The sequence below is a fragment of the Ornithodoros turicata genome, chromosome 10 (assembly GCF_037126465.1).
Source record: "Ornithodoros turicata isolate Travis chromosome 10, ASM3712646v1, whole genome shotgun sequence".
Classification (NCBI taxonomy): Eukaryota; Metazoa; Arthropoda; class Arachnida; order Ixodida; family Argasidae; genus Ornithodoros; species Ornithodoros turicata.
The window spans coordinates 21,521,325-21,534,734 of NC_088210.1; positions in this window are offsets into that span (position 1 = coordinate 21,521,325).

Consider the following 13,410-nt stretch of genomic DNA (forward strand, 5'->3'; position numbering starts at 1 on the left):
GAGTTCTAAAAATTAAACAGTCTATGATCTATACACAAGCTCATTCTTTCTAATTTTTTTTGGTCAAAAACTCATTTTTCTTTCTACTTATTATCTAATCTAATCATTCTTTCGGTGCTTACGTTTATGTAAGCACACATGACAATACGATATTGGCAAGTCGACAGTTCAGTGTAGCTTTTAAATAGTATTCAGCTCTCCTGAAAGCAAATACTTCGGTGCATTTCCAACTAATGCTCATTCCTACGCAAATCACCTTTTGTGCACTAATTAATAAAGTTAATGAACTAAAATAATTACACTCTAATAATTCAAATAGTTGCGGTAGTGTAATGAATGTATAGCCCTACACAACAAACCGTAACGATAAAATGTTACGTGAAATTTATTGATGATTCTCGTGAATGCTAGGCGATTTCGTGATGTCAAGCACGATCAGATGATAGAGGGGTGATCATGATACACCATGGTCGGAAAAACAATGCAATACAGTGCAATACAAAAGCAGCACTAAATATGCCCGTGAGTACAACAGTGGGTACAACAGGACAATAAAAAGCAGCACTAAATATGCCCGTGAGTAAACAACTGATATTAATTCCCTTCGCATTAAACGACGCAGCCGTCCCTAATCCGCCGGCGGAGATCAATATGTACTCATATACCCGACCATAACCTTCGCTGCACAGAAACACCTGCTGCTCACGCAGCACTATTATTTGGCACGTTGCCTCTTCCGCGTTCTCTTAGTTAGCTAATCTTAACCCTTATCTAGGCAGACGGCAAATACTTGCTGCCACTATAGTTACGACAACCGCCGCGGGGGGTTCCTTCCAGCTGGTTCTGCTGCAGTGCGCTTCGGAGATCAGGAAGTGCCCGGACGCAAGTTAATTAAAAGTATATTTATGCCAATTATAGTTAGTGCCAGATGGGATACGGCTAGCAGGGCAGGTGGTGCTGGTTAGCGAGCGAAGGTCGGACGACGCGACGATATCTTTGCGAGGCAGATAGGTGCCAGAAGAAATTAACGAGTGTGTTGTGATCAGACACGCACAGAATACTGTAGAAACGCATTTAAAATGCGCTGCTAAATACTGACGGGAGAACATACTTAAGATATGGTATAAATATTTGGAAAATGATATAAGTAGAGCAGTAAACACTAGATAAGATAGTCGAGTATTGCTCGTGAAAGTGATTACTGTTTCTTTTTTTTTTTTTTTTTTTTTCGAGCATAAACATGTTATTGGTTCATTGTGTATAGGGGTTACATTCCACACACTGTTCGTCAGTCGCCCTTTCCTTCTTTGAATTATTATCTAGTTGGCCAGTATATGTTGCTGTACTCCACATTGAAAAGAAGAGCAAGAATATATTTGCATAGTGAGCTAAAGTACCTTTATGAAACTGCACATAGTAAAAGACAGACAGACAAAAGAAAATTAGAGTATTGAGTAGCAAATGCTGTCAAAAGTATTTGAAATAGAGTACTAATACTAACAACAGTTTTTCAAATGCAGTATTTTGAGTATACTCCAGTCAAGATGCATACGAGTCTGAGTCAAACTTGTACGTATTGAGAGTACTGTATTTAAAATACCGTGTTCGGTATTTTGGTATTTTTTCTTGGATGTATTTGTACCCAATTTAAAATACATTTTTTTGCATCATTTTCTACTCAATACTCTAATTACTTATTTAGATCTCGTTGTCAAGCTTTCTTTGCCTCGTCTTGTCATTCCCTTACTTGCTTCCAGGGAGTTTCCACAATCCTTATGGTCTTGTCCACGCGGTCTTGTGTACTATTCCAAGGTAACTCAGGGTTTTACTATCTGTTATATCTGTCTATTATTTATTATCCCTCCCCCCCAGGGGCCACGCTATGCGGCGCTGACGTCCCTCGCTGGCGTTTCTTCGCCGCGTGTGCAAGGCATGGCGTACGCGCGACGTTTTGACGCTGAGAAAACGTCCAATGCGTTTCGCCCTTTGCTGATGAGTCTGACGCCGACTGTACGTTTATTTACAACGTCATCTCGCAGCACCTCCACTAGCCATGCATACAAGCACACAAACATGTCGCTTTCTGACGAAAAGACATCTCTGTCTCCAAATGAGAACATCCGCAACTGACTACCACTAACGCCCCCACACCTCATGTGCACTTCGACGACTCCTACAATCTAAAGGACGTGCACGCCGCTTCATTCGTATTCTGGTTGTTGCAACGTGATGGAAACTTGTCTGCTACTGGGACACACAGGGAAACGGACACGAAAACTCAGTGCGCCGCGCAGATCGTGGGAGATTGAAGCGTGGCTGTCGTCGAAAAAGGCAGACAGATCACTCTTTTTTTGTTGCGTTTGTTCATCTGTAATACGCGCTTAAAAAAAACGCACCGCATTTGCAACACCACGGGCCATTAATTTTGACGTGCTAGCATACTGCCCCGCAGACGACCCCTGCACATCTTGACCTTCCACCACGGGAACGGTGAAAATGGCCCATCATTACCGTTCAGAAGCACCACAAAGGTCGACGAACCGTCTAGCGGAGTAGCACCCCCGGAGGGGTGTCTGACGGAATAACTTTCACTCCTCAAAAGAAGATTTCTCTTTCTCGTATAGGAAACAGTCGTGAAACGTGCCCATAGCAGGTGTGCACTTGCTACTTGCCGGATGGTTGAGGATGCCAGCCACTCAACTGTGACTTCTCGATCGGTTGGTCCTAATGGAGGTCCACGCGTTGCCATTCAGCTGTGGGGCCACGTGATCTCTGAGCTGTGAATGTAGTTGCTTCCCCCCCTGGCTTTCGACCGTGAAAAAGTTAGTGTCGTTGGTTTTTATTGCCTCCCCCACCCCCTCTCTCTCTCTTTCTCTTTCTTGTCTTTTCTATCTTTTTACTGCTGGTTTGAAAGTTCTTCTTGACTTCTTGCGTAAGAGACCGTCCACGACGTGTCGCTCCAGTTTTTTCGTAACGTAAAAGCGCTAAAAGCAGGACGAACACAAGACACGCACAACATCGAGCGCTCTTGTGTTCGTCCTGTTTTTAACGCTTTTACGTTATGAAAGTCTGTCGCCAACAAGCCCAAAGGGATGTTTTAGTGTCGCTCCAGGCCACGCGATCCCATTATCTACGTATCTTATCTTATCACTCGGCAAATGTATAAACGATCATATACGTAAGTTGCGCTTACATCGAATGTAAGCCCGTTGCTATTTTCCTTTCTTCGTACGGGAGAACACAACATCCTTTCTCACAGATCGGACGAAGGACACAAAAGGAAAACATCTAGAGACATCAGGTCAATGGCTTCAGGTCTATCATTCCCAGGAGCATTAATCTCTTGCCAATGTTCAGGGCTTCGGACTCCCTGTCGGTACACGGACGATAATTTCGAATCGAGTTGTCGATGTAGCTATGAACCATAATCTTCATTGTCACCCTCTAAGAAGAAAAAAAAAGAGAGAGTAATTTTACTCCTTCTGGGGGACTAAATGCATTGCCACAAAAAGTAGTCCCTTTCGGGAGTAAATGCATCTTACAAAGTGTGGAACTGCATTTCACGCTCTGTTGTAAGAGTCCCTGGTACGCAATTCGTGTGCATGCGTGAAAATACTTTGGATCAGGCCGTCAACCGTGATATATCGAGTGACATAAAATCTTGCGACATATACAGGGTGTTTGCTCTAACGTGTCCAGTAATTTTATTTAAAGCGAGCGATAAAAGAGAAACGAGCGCTACTTTTCAGCTACTTGACTAAGAAACAGGTGCTGCTATAGTGAAGCAGTACCTGTTTCTTACTCAAGTAGCAGAAAAGTACCACTTGCTTTTCTTTTATCGCTCGCTTTAAATATAATTTCTGGACACGTTAGAGCAAACACCCTGTGTAGGGCAAGTTGTATAGACTTATTTCATCAAATTGACCAAGAGCACATATTTACGTATAGACTGTTGCATTCGGAAGACCACGCGAAGTTCAATGACTCTATTTGCAGTCTTGGGAGTAAATGTCGGGGTTAGCAGGTGACTAAAATGGGGAGTAATTGCAGTCTAGGGTATTAGAAGCTGCAATTACACCCTATTTTACTCCTTCTTTTTTTTTGGAGCGCGTTCCTCCTTTTCCTTTCGCTAACGTCAACGCCACGTTGTGATTTTGCAGCCGGTTCCAGGGAGGGTCACTTTTATTTCACTGTTCTAGGATTGCTGCCACCTTTGCAGCTTATTCGGGAGTCTGAATAACGTGTTACCAAATGGGATTTGTGCTCCGATCAGTTAAAATTCACAAATTTGTTCAGTAGTCTTCATTCTATATCGCAACCTGTTGTAGCCTTTTGCCTCTCTTGGTAATCGGTAGTCCTTATTCCTACTCTCCTGTACTGCACTACACTGAGCTCTTTCTATTTTCACCATTTGAAGTGCACAGAGGGCAAAAACATCTGCGAAGCAGGCATGCAGCCAGAAACACTGTCAGGACATGAACCTACATCGACTGAAAACTATACACACCATGTACGCGCACCACGGAGAAACTCTTCGGTGGCGCCATCCCATGGTACACGTGCGAGCCACTCAAAGACTTGATACCTTCGTGAGATCATGGATATCTGTCAGGTATTCCTTCGGGTGCAGTTGTTCTCCAGTATGTAGGATAGAATTGCAGTACGTGTAAAAGGGCCTGCCTCCAAATACAGGTTCCTTGCATTTTATGATGATAATACATACACCCACGAAGCATGCTGCTCCCGCTGTTCTTGCTGCCAGAAACTGTGGGATGCAGGCGGAGTGTTTCAGTTCATCAGTGTGTTATATTTACGTCGGTATGATTCCAAATAACGGTTGCGAAGTTGGTATTGTGTAGAGGACACGTGATTTTTAACCCATTGTCACGCGGATCTCGAGTATGTACCGTCATCAAGTGGGATAGCCCGTACGGGGGTAGGCCCCTTATATATATATTTTAACATGGACAGAAACCCCACATTACACACCGAATAGACGACTTCAGAAAGGCCCAGATAGCTTAGCGCCACTTTTTGAGCTATGGGAACGTGCTCGAAACGAAAGAGGAGGAGGTCTCCAAACAGTTTCGGTTTCTCCAAACAGTTTCTCTCTCGTCCGATTGTCCAGGATGAGTCAAGGTCAGCGACAACGAAACGCGAAGGACAGTTCATTCCAGTAGTCTCCCAGGATGCAATGCGTGCGCAAGGAGCACTGGGATTTTCTCAAATCGTTTATTACATCGCTCCCAGGTGGAAATTTGGAAATTGCTTTTGGTACATGCCATGCACGGTGAATGTTTCACTGGTTATTACGCCTTTCAGTTGCGCCTGCTGAATAAACAACAACTTTGTTTTAGATGATTAATTGGGATTTTCATCGCCAGGGGCGATACTCTATACCCCATTGCAGGTGGGGATGTGAGGAATGAAATAATGAGCCCCTTCACAATAAGGATCGAAGTCCTGTGGTGTCCAAAAACGTCAAAGCTAGCCCACCAGCGCCCTGCGGAATAAGAAAACTGTGTTTGTCTCAGAAACAAAATAGACGCAAAGAAAAATTATGCGTATACCGTGCGAACGATGAGCCTGAAAAAGGGCAACATATAGTGCTATAGCGTGCTTGTTAGAACTTGGTTTTGATTATGTTTTACTGGCTACGACACGCTATACACAAGCTCGTGTGATTATAACACAAACGAAATTTGGGCTGCCTGATAGATTGGAGTGTAGCAGCACCAGATGAATAAAAGCCGCTTTGATTCAACAAACGATAAAACGCATTTTTAGTGGATCTAGATATTACAGACTACAGCTATCGAAAAAAAGCGACTAAGTAACGTTTCTAAGCTAATTTACCACCTAGTTCTACTGCCAGCGTCACGGCTCGGTCAGCGACCCAAAAAGGCCATCGACCTGCACTTTCGACAAACCTCCATCTCACCTGACAGCGAAAACTATTCGTTCTTTATACTCTCCGACCGAGATTCACTTAAACATGCCACTCGAAACATCTACTATGCAGCCACAGTCCCAATTGCTTTCACTCAACAAAAGAGCGAAAGTTTCTTTTCCTTTTTATGTTGTCTTAGGAGTTTTTCTATAAATCCTAACGGAGCCGCTACACTTGCCATATGGTGTTCCTCTCCGCCCCGCAGTTCGAAGCCAAAACAAAAAGTAACGCTCCCAAACCTGTTACGCAAGACACAGGGTGCCGTACATCCACGTGAAGTGTAATTTTATCTCCGAAATCTTCCCTCTACAGGTGGGCCGCCGCGGTCGCGAGCCGGCCGCTGCAAACGAATCACAAAGTCGTAAATATCGAGCAGACGACGGATACGGAGCGCGTGCATGCGACGCCTTGCAAGACGCCGTCTGCATAGGATATGCTCCGGAAGCCATATTGCGATCGTGTGGGACAGTCGCGTTCGTCGTGGCGTTTAGCTGCCGTAGGCCACCTGCTGTTTGTTGCGTGGTTGTGGCTTCTAGGATATGTACTCTGTATTCTCGATGTGACTGACAGTATGCGAATTGGACGAAGCGAGGAATAGGAGCACGCCTGTTGTCAAAGGAAAGCCTTGTTCTGGCGAACAGTACTCGTCATTGTGCATGGCATCATCCTCAACATTGTAGCAGCTGAAAGACACCTCAGTTCTTTCATTGTAGCAGCGGTTATCCTGAACAGAGGCGGATAAAGGGGGGGGGGGGGGGGGCTTACCAATATATCGCTTCTGGTGGAGACACTTCAGGGTGTATTGCAACAAATATAGGAAAGAACCCTTGAAGACTCTTTATTTATTTACTTTATTTACAGAAAAATTATTTACGTGTTATACAAACAAGTGCTTACACATGATTGAATGGGTGATGATATTTACAATGCACAATGAAATTTACAAGCTAAATAAATTATACAATGACAACACTAATAATCATAAGTACAAACTATTGAGACGACAGGACACAAAAAGGCTCCAAAATCCATGCTAACACAGCTCAAAGAGTTTTAAAAAACTGGCGTGCACGCATTGTGCAAAAAAAATTGTGTTGCCAGCTAAAAAATTAAGGTGTTTCGCACAGTGTAGACGACGCCTACCACGCGACGGACAACAGCGTCTGGATAAGTGCGTGTATTGTCCTCATGTAGGAGAACTCGGAACCTCTGGATATGTATATTGTCATCAAGCAGGAGAGCTACCCCTGGAAAATTATTGAAAAGAGTAAACAAAGAGGCGAAAGATACCGAAAGATTAGGAAAAATCTTTCCAGGAGCAGTACTGCAAGCAATACTGCCCCGCTACCGTTCGTCCGTATCACAAGACACGGTCCACCATAAGGCAGACCGCGATAGCGAAAGGCGACATATCGGTTTCGGAAAAAATCTTTCATGGGCAGTACTGTAAGTGATACTGCCCCGTGACCTTTTGATATAGATTAGGAAAAATCTGTCCAGGAGGAGCAGACAGCAAACAATACTGCCCCGTGACAGTTCGGCCGTATTCCAAGACACGGTCCACGAAGCACACCGCGTTACAACAAAGGATAGATTAGGAAAAATTCTTCCAGGAGCAGAACTGCAAGCAATCCTTCTTCCAGGAGCAGAACTGCAAGCAATCCTGTATTTGGATTGCAAACGGTAGGATGGGACAAGTGTAATGCTTGTCCACATCACGCTTCAAAAATAGCACTGCTCTCGCCCTCAAAACGAAGAGAAGCCTTATTGCTTTCTGCTTTATTGGGCCATGGTCAGCAGTATTGGCATCACATTGGAAGTCTAGTTGCACGCTCTCTAACATTGTATTGACAACCGTAGGGTGGGACAATAGTACTGTTTGTATTGCAAACTTAGGACAATAGTACTAAGCGGAAATCCGAGTGCATTGCCATCAAATGGAAGGCCGGCCATAGCCGAAAGAAAATATCTTGTATTGCCGAAAATATCTTCCCGGAACAGCGAAATCCATAGTTATTTGTAGAGACACAACGCCCGTTTACACAGAAATTGTGCGAGGATAATAACCTTATGAAAATCTCTAGCCACAGATTTGATGGTGCATTTCTCAAAGGCTGGCAGGTAACAAAGTTTAGGCCTGCAGCACGTGTGTTGTGTAGAGCACTGGCCTAGGCCTCCATGTTTTGGAACCCTAGCACTGGCAACCTTGTGCTGAAGGAACTCCTCCACTATTATGGTGGGACTGCGCTATGGTCATTCTAGTCCCACCTTACCTGCACGGTTGTTATGCAGACCGATACACCAGGAAATAGTCTATACGCGAGAGCCGGATTCAGACGTTAGTTACGATAGAGGCCGCTACAAGCGCTACTTCACGTTGTCGTGAAGGGGGAATGGCATGTACAGAGTGGCTACAACTAAGTCAACATCCGTGCCGCCATGCCATTCTCGGCAATTGCTCAGTGCAGGTGCAACATCGTGTTGTCTATATGCAAAGTTCTGAAGGAGCTTCAATCCCCGTGAATTCCAAAGTGATTGAACATCGTAGAGCAACGTTATAATGCGAAACGTACGAATCAATTCCACGACCTACTAGGATGATAACGACCATGTCATAATCGGCAACCCCTATATGAGGTGGCCGTCCGCACGATCCGCTAGGGGCGCTACTCATCGGCCCGCGAGATGTACATCATGATTGGACACTGGAAATTTGAATTTTTTGAACGAAATTTGAACGCGCGGAAGCAGACGTACGACCACCGTAGCAGACGACAACAATAGCTTCTATGAAAAACGCGTAGAATGATGATGATAGCCAACGTTAGAAAGAAGCGTCTGTCGTGGGACATCCACAGCTTGCACAAAAATACTAAGGTAAGCTGAAGTATAAATTATTGCAGAAATTGAGGAAGCAATAACCGGGCCGATGAGTAGCGCCACCGCTAGCTTCCAAATGCGGCGCTGGGAAGGGGTGCCTATGACATGGTCGTTATAATCTAGGTGGTCGTGATCAATTCACAATTCCAAACAATCAAAATGGCGTGCACTGCATCCGAAGATACAAAGTCTCAGATGTCGGTGTTTATAATTAGCCTTCCACCTTCAACACTAGCATTGTTGTTTGGATACACGATATGTGGAGGCATCGCAAAAGACGCTTGTTGTTCGCTCTTCTAGTGTGACTTCCCTAAACACGAGACAAAGAAAAAATACACAACTTCATATTCTGCAAGGGGGAAAAAACGTGACTGTGAGGTGAGAGAAAAGACGACGCTAGGGAAGGCACAGCAACGCCCCTTTTACAAAAGGGTTGCTCTAGCGGAGAAAAACGCGCAGGTTCCAAAGACCATGCTTGCATCGCGAGAGAGCAAAAAACTAAATAAATAAAGGAACAGAGGAAACGTTCAGAATACACCGCGAAAATAGACAGAAAACTCTGTAAAATGTGGGAAGGATTTCTCGTATTTCTATTCACGCTTGTGGTGTTCAGTACGGAAGACTTCAAGCAGAAAAATCTACCATTGTCAAAAGTGCGCGGGTTGGGTTCGCGACTGATTTTTGGCGATATTTGTACGACCTATTCGCCCTCTCCTTCTTTGACAAGGTTTCCGACGGTGGAAAAGGTACCAAACTTTCCCCCAACACACGTCTGAAAAGAATGTCACGGCCCGACTACGCTTCCCGTCGTATATTTTGCACCCTTTATGTCGTCTGCTAGCAGAATGAAAGGGAGCAGGCGGCGAGAGCTTCTTTCGGGACGCTTGCCGATTGCGACGCCACGCTGTGGCGGGAGTGGCAAATAAATGTAAGGTTAAAATAGCTGTCTTTCGAACAGCGGAGGTATAAATTCGCTTTAGGGGGTTCTTTGGCAGTGAGTGCGGTTAACCGAAAGGCTTGAGACGTAATGTTACGTCTCCAGAAGGGGTCACAGGGGGTCACTCGACGCGAGCAGTTAAAAGATTTGTAAGGATCGCTTTTACGACATCTTGGAACTTGGAAGTGCTGGCAGAGATATGACGCTGGTTGAAATGGCAATTTTCTGCTCCACTCATCCGTGTAGTGAGTCTCAAGTGGTCGTACTTTGAGGCAATAAAGTGCGTCTAAACGCCGGCACTGAACATCTGGTCGGTTTGAGGGAATGAATGATTTTATGGGAAAGGCGCACTATTGTGATCGTGTAGTACGCGCGCACGCACATTATGCGTGATGATCAGTCGTGACGCATCACTTTCGGAAAGTATTAACTGCGCATACGTCCATTTCGCAACATTGTTATGCAATTGCAATGTGAAGCTTGATATGTAATATTGCCAAGTGTTTCCAATTACGACAGGACATTGAAGCTTTCTACATTCATGAATCAATAAATGTAGAAAGCTTCACTGGCTACTGTTTTAGAGTGTCGTTTGGTCTTAGAGGACCTGATTTATTCCGTCCTTGTTACTACATCTACTACGACAGGACGTCTGCGAGCGCAAGGTAATCGTATAACTTAATGAATCCACAATCCAGGCGTCATCTAACAAATCATTCCGATTCGAAAGAGCCAATGGGTGGAAATACTCAGTGTACGCATGTGCATGCGCTTTGGTTGTAGCGGTTACAGACACACACACACACAAAAACAAATAAAAGTAGAAGAAAAAAGTACTAAGCTGTGTCGTAGCTACACAACCAAAGCGCAGATGTAAAATTTGCCTCTCCTAGTCCTTGCCCTAGTCCTTGTTAGGACGACTTCAAAAACAACAATATTACAACCACTTTATTAATTATTATTATATTGCAACCTAATTCAAACGAAAACGAACCATGAATAAACGGTCCCAGTCTCAGTCGCAAGCATCCTTTTGTCTCTCGAGACAGAAGCGTGCCTCTAGGACTAGCGCTCAAAGCGCACATTTTCTCACCGTGGCTCACAGCCAGAAAGGCCATTCATGCGGGGTTATCAAGTACGAGGATAGCCGAGCAGATCTTATGGTGAAATGACTCGTATACGGGTGACGCCGAATGAGAGCAAGAAATTGTCAGCAGCGCGGACAGCCGAAGAACTGTGTGCCCGCTTCCACCGCACATCACACGAACAATCACCTTTCAAGCGTACGCTGTGCAAAGATAATTTGTAGACCTGCAGCGGCGGATTCAATGGCCACGGTGTGGGTAAAGCACGGGTATATATATGCGGCGGGAGAGTGCCGGGGATTAAGCTGGGTGGCCTCGAGTGCTGTCAATCACTGTGTTGGTTCTGGAGACACTCCCTGTGGTCTTTCCGACTGACCTAATGGCGGCAGCGGATTGTGGACCCACACTCCAATGAGGGGACTTAGCACCGACGCTGTCCCCAAGATTTACAAAGCGTGCGGACGAATCCTGTCCGTGTTCTTTGTGTGGCGGGAGCAGTGCGTCAAGCACAAAGTGAGTGTACACTGAGAATTTGGAAAGTTTATATATACTAGAGGGGTAATTGATGGAATTTTTACTCGTCCCATACTCGTTACTACTATCGATGAAACTGTCTACACCAGTGCCCCAAGCATTAGGCACAGATTGCCTAACGACCGCCACTATACAGTCATGTACTTCTGTCAGGATCCGAACATGGATCTTCCGGTGCCCCGAACAGGAGCGGTAAGAAACCGAAATGTCCACCGTCGCCTTCATACGAATAACTTTAAGCTTGCAATACAGTTGGAAGATATACGCAGTCTTTCCCACCTTTGCCAGTATACCTCCTGCATCGCACAAAGTATCGCTGCATTCAGCATGTTGATTCACACAGTGTCCGGTATCGACGCCGTCAATAATATAGTGCCTCGTTCTCTCACCAGGAAAACACCGCTTTATCCCGACCAACAAACGCTAAATATATAGGAAGTGTGGCAATTTAAAGATTTCGCCCATGCCCACATCTACCCTCTTGTGTATAGCTCGTACAGGGCGAGCCATTACACGTTATTTATGGGAATCTATTCAATCACCAATCAGGTACCCACGCGGCTTTGTGAGCCGGTGTCCCCCAGTTTTGGCCACCCACGGAAATAGGAAGAGAATCTTCCCATCCGAACAATGTCCGGTTGGTCCGTCTTTCAAAAGGAAGACGTAGACGTCATTGTGTTCATGTCCGCCTGCTTACGCAGGAGTGCTTTGATGTGTTGGACTCAAAGATCCGTAGCTGAGTGGCCGGGAGTTCGAATCTCGGCACCTGCTCTCTAGGCTTCGGGTTTCCATCAAGCGCTGTGAGACAAACGTCATTTCCTCTAGTGTTTGTTGGCATGATATCACTCACAGGGCCACGCCTCAGTCGCTATAGTGCATTCGCCGTTGTGGTGTAGGTCTTGACATCCTTGACCGTCCAGTCTTCTTCGCTCGCATCTTATTCACCGTTCGTCCGGTGTCCTTCTTGTTCTACGTAAATATTATTTGTACTCTATCTCAGAAATGTCTATGTTTTCATGCGCGATATTGCCATGAAACCCATGCTGCAACCCTGAATGCGTACGGTAGAAGCATAGAAGTATGTGCAGTGATCTAGCCACGGGTGGGGGGTTTGAGCCCCCCCCCCCCCAACCCTCCTACCTGCCACGGGCCGACCTACGCAGATCGTGCAAATCCGCGGAGAAAAAAAATTATATACATGAGAGGGGGGTGAGGGGCAGTGTGACGATCGCGAAAGTTCTTGCAGTTCCTGGCTAGGCACAATTTTTGACTAGTATTGAAATTGTGAGTTTTTCAAGCTACTTACAGCCTCGTGACCCAACCTCACCGGTTATGACATCCCGTATGTGATCGTATTATTTTGTTTCAATATCCTAGATTTTCACTGCTCAACTCGCTGAATGTACAGGCATGTGTGTGTTCGCGCTCCCAGGATCAGTGTGTGTGTGTGGGGGGGGGGGGGGGCGCACCCACCTACATTGGAGGTCTCTCTACGTCACTGAGTGTGTGGTGTGACACTGTATTCTTCCTTCATTAATTGCAACATACTTATTCAGATCAGCAGTTCATGTCGTCTGTGCTATATATAGCAGGGTTCCTAAGCACGCGGTCCACAATATAGGCTATTATGCGTCCCCACAGTCCTTGACCACACAGCATAAGTCAGCTCCGATCTGAAAAAGTAAATCGTTACGCACTAAATCTCGTGTGTTCGCAATCCTGCTCAATTTATGTCATGTGTCCTACATTGTAATTTCCCAAACTATCGTTTCTATACCATAACGAACTATTTCGAACTATAACGTCATAGGCTGCGCGATGTCCCACCCTGGTTGGAGTCTTGTCCTGTGTTGTACGCTTGTTTATTCATCCCCTTGTCTTCACCCCGAACTCAGGGTTATGTTACCTATGTCATGTGCCACCCCGTCTGCCAACACTACTCTACGGAGGTTGATTTTCGTCTCCTCACCACAACTACAGTGACTACAGTACCACAGCTACTAGCAGTCAACCAACGTAGGGTG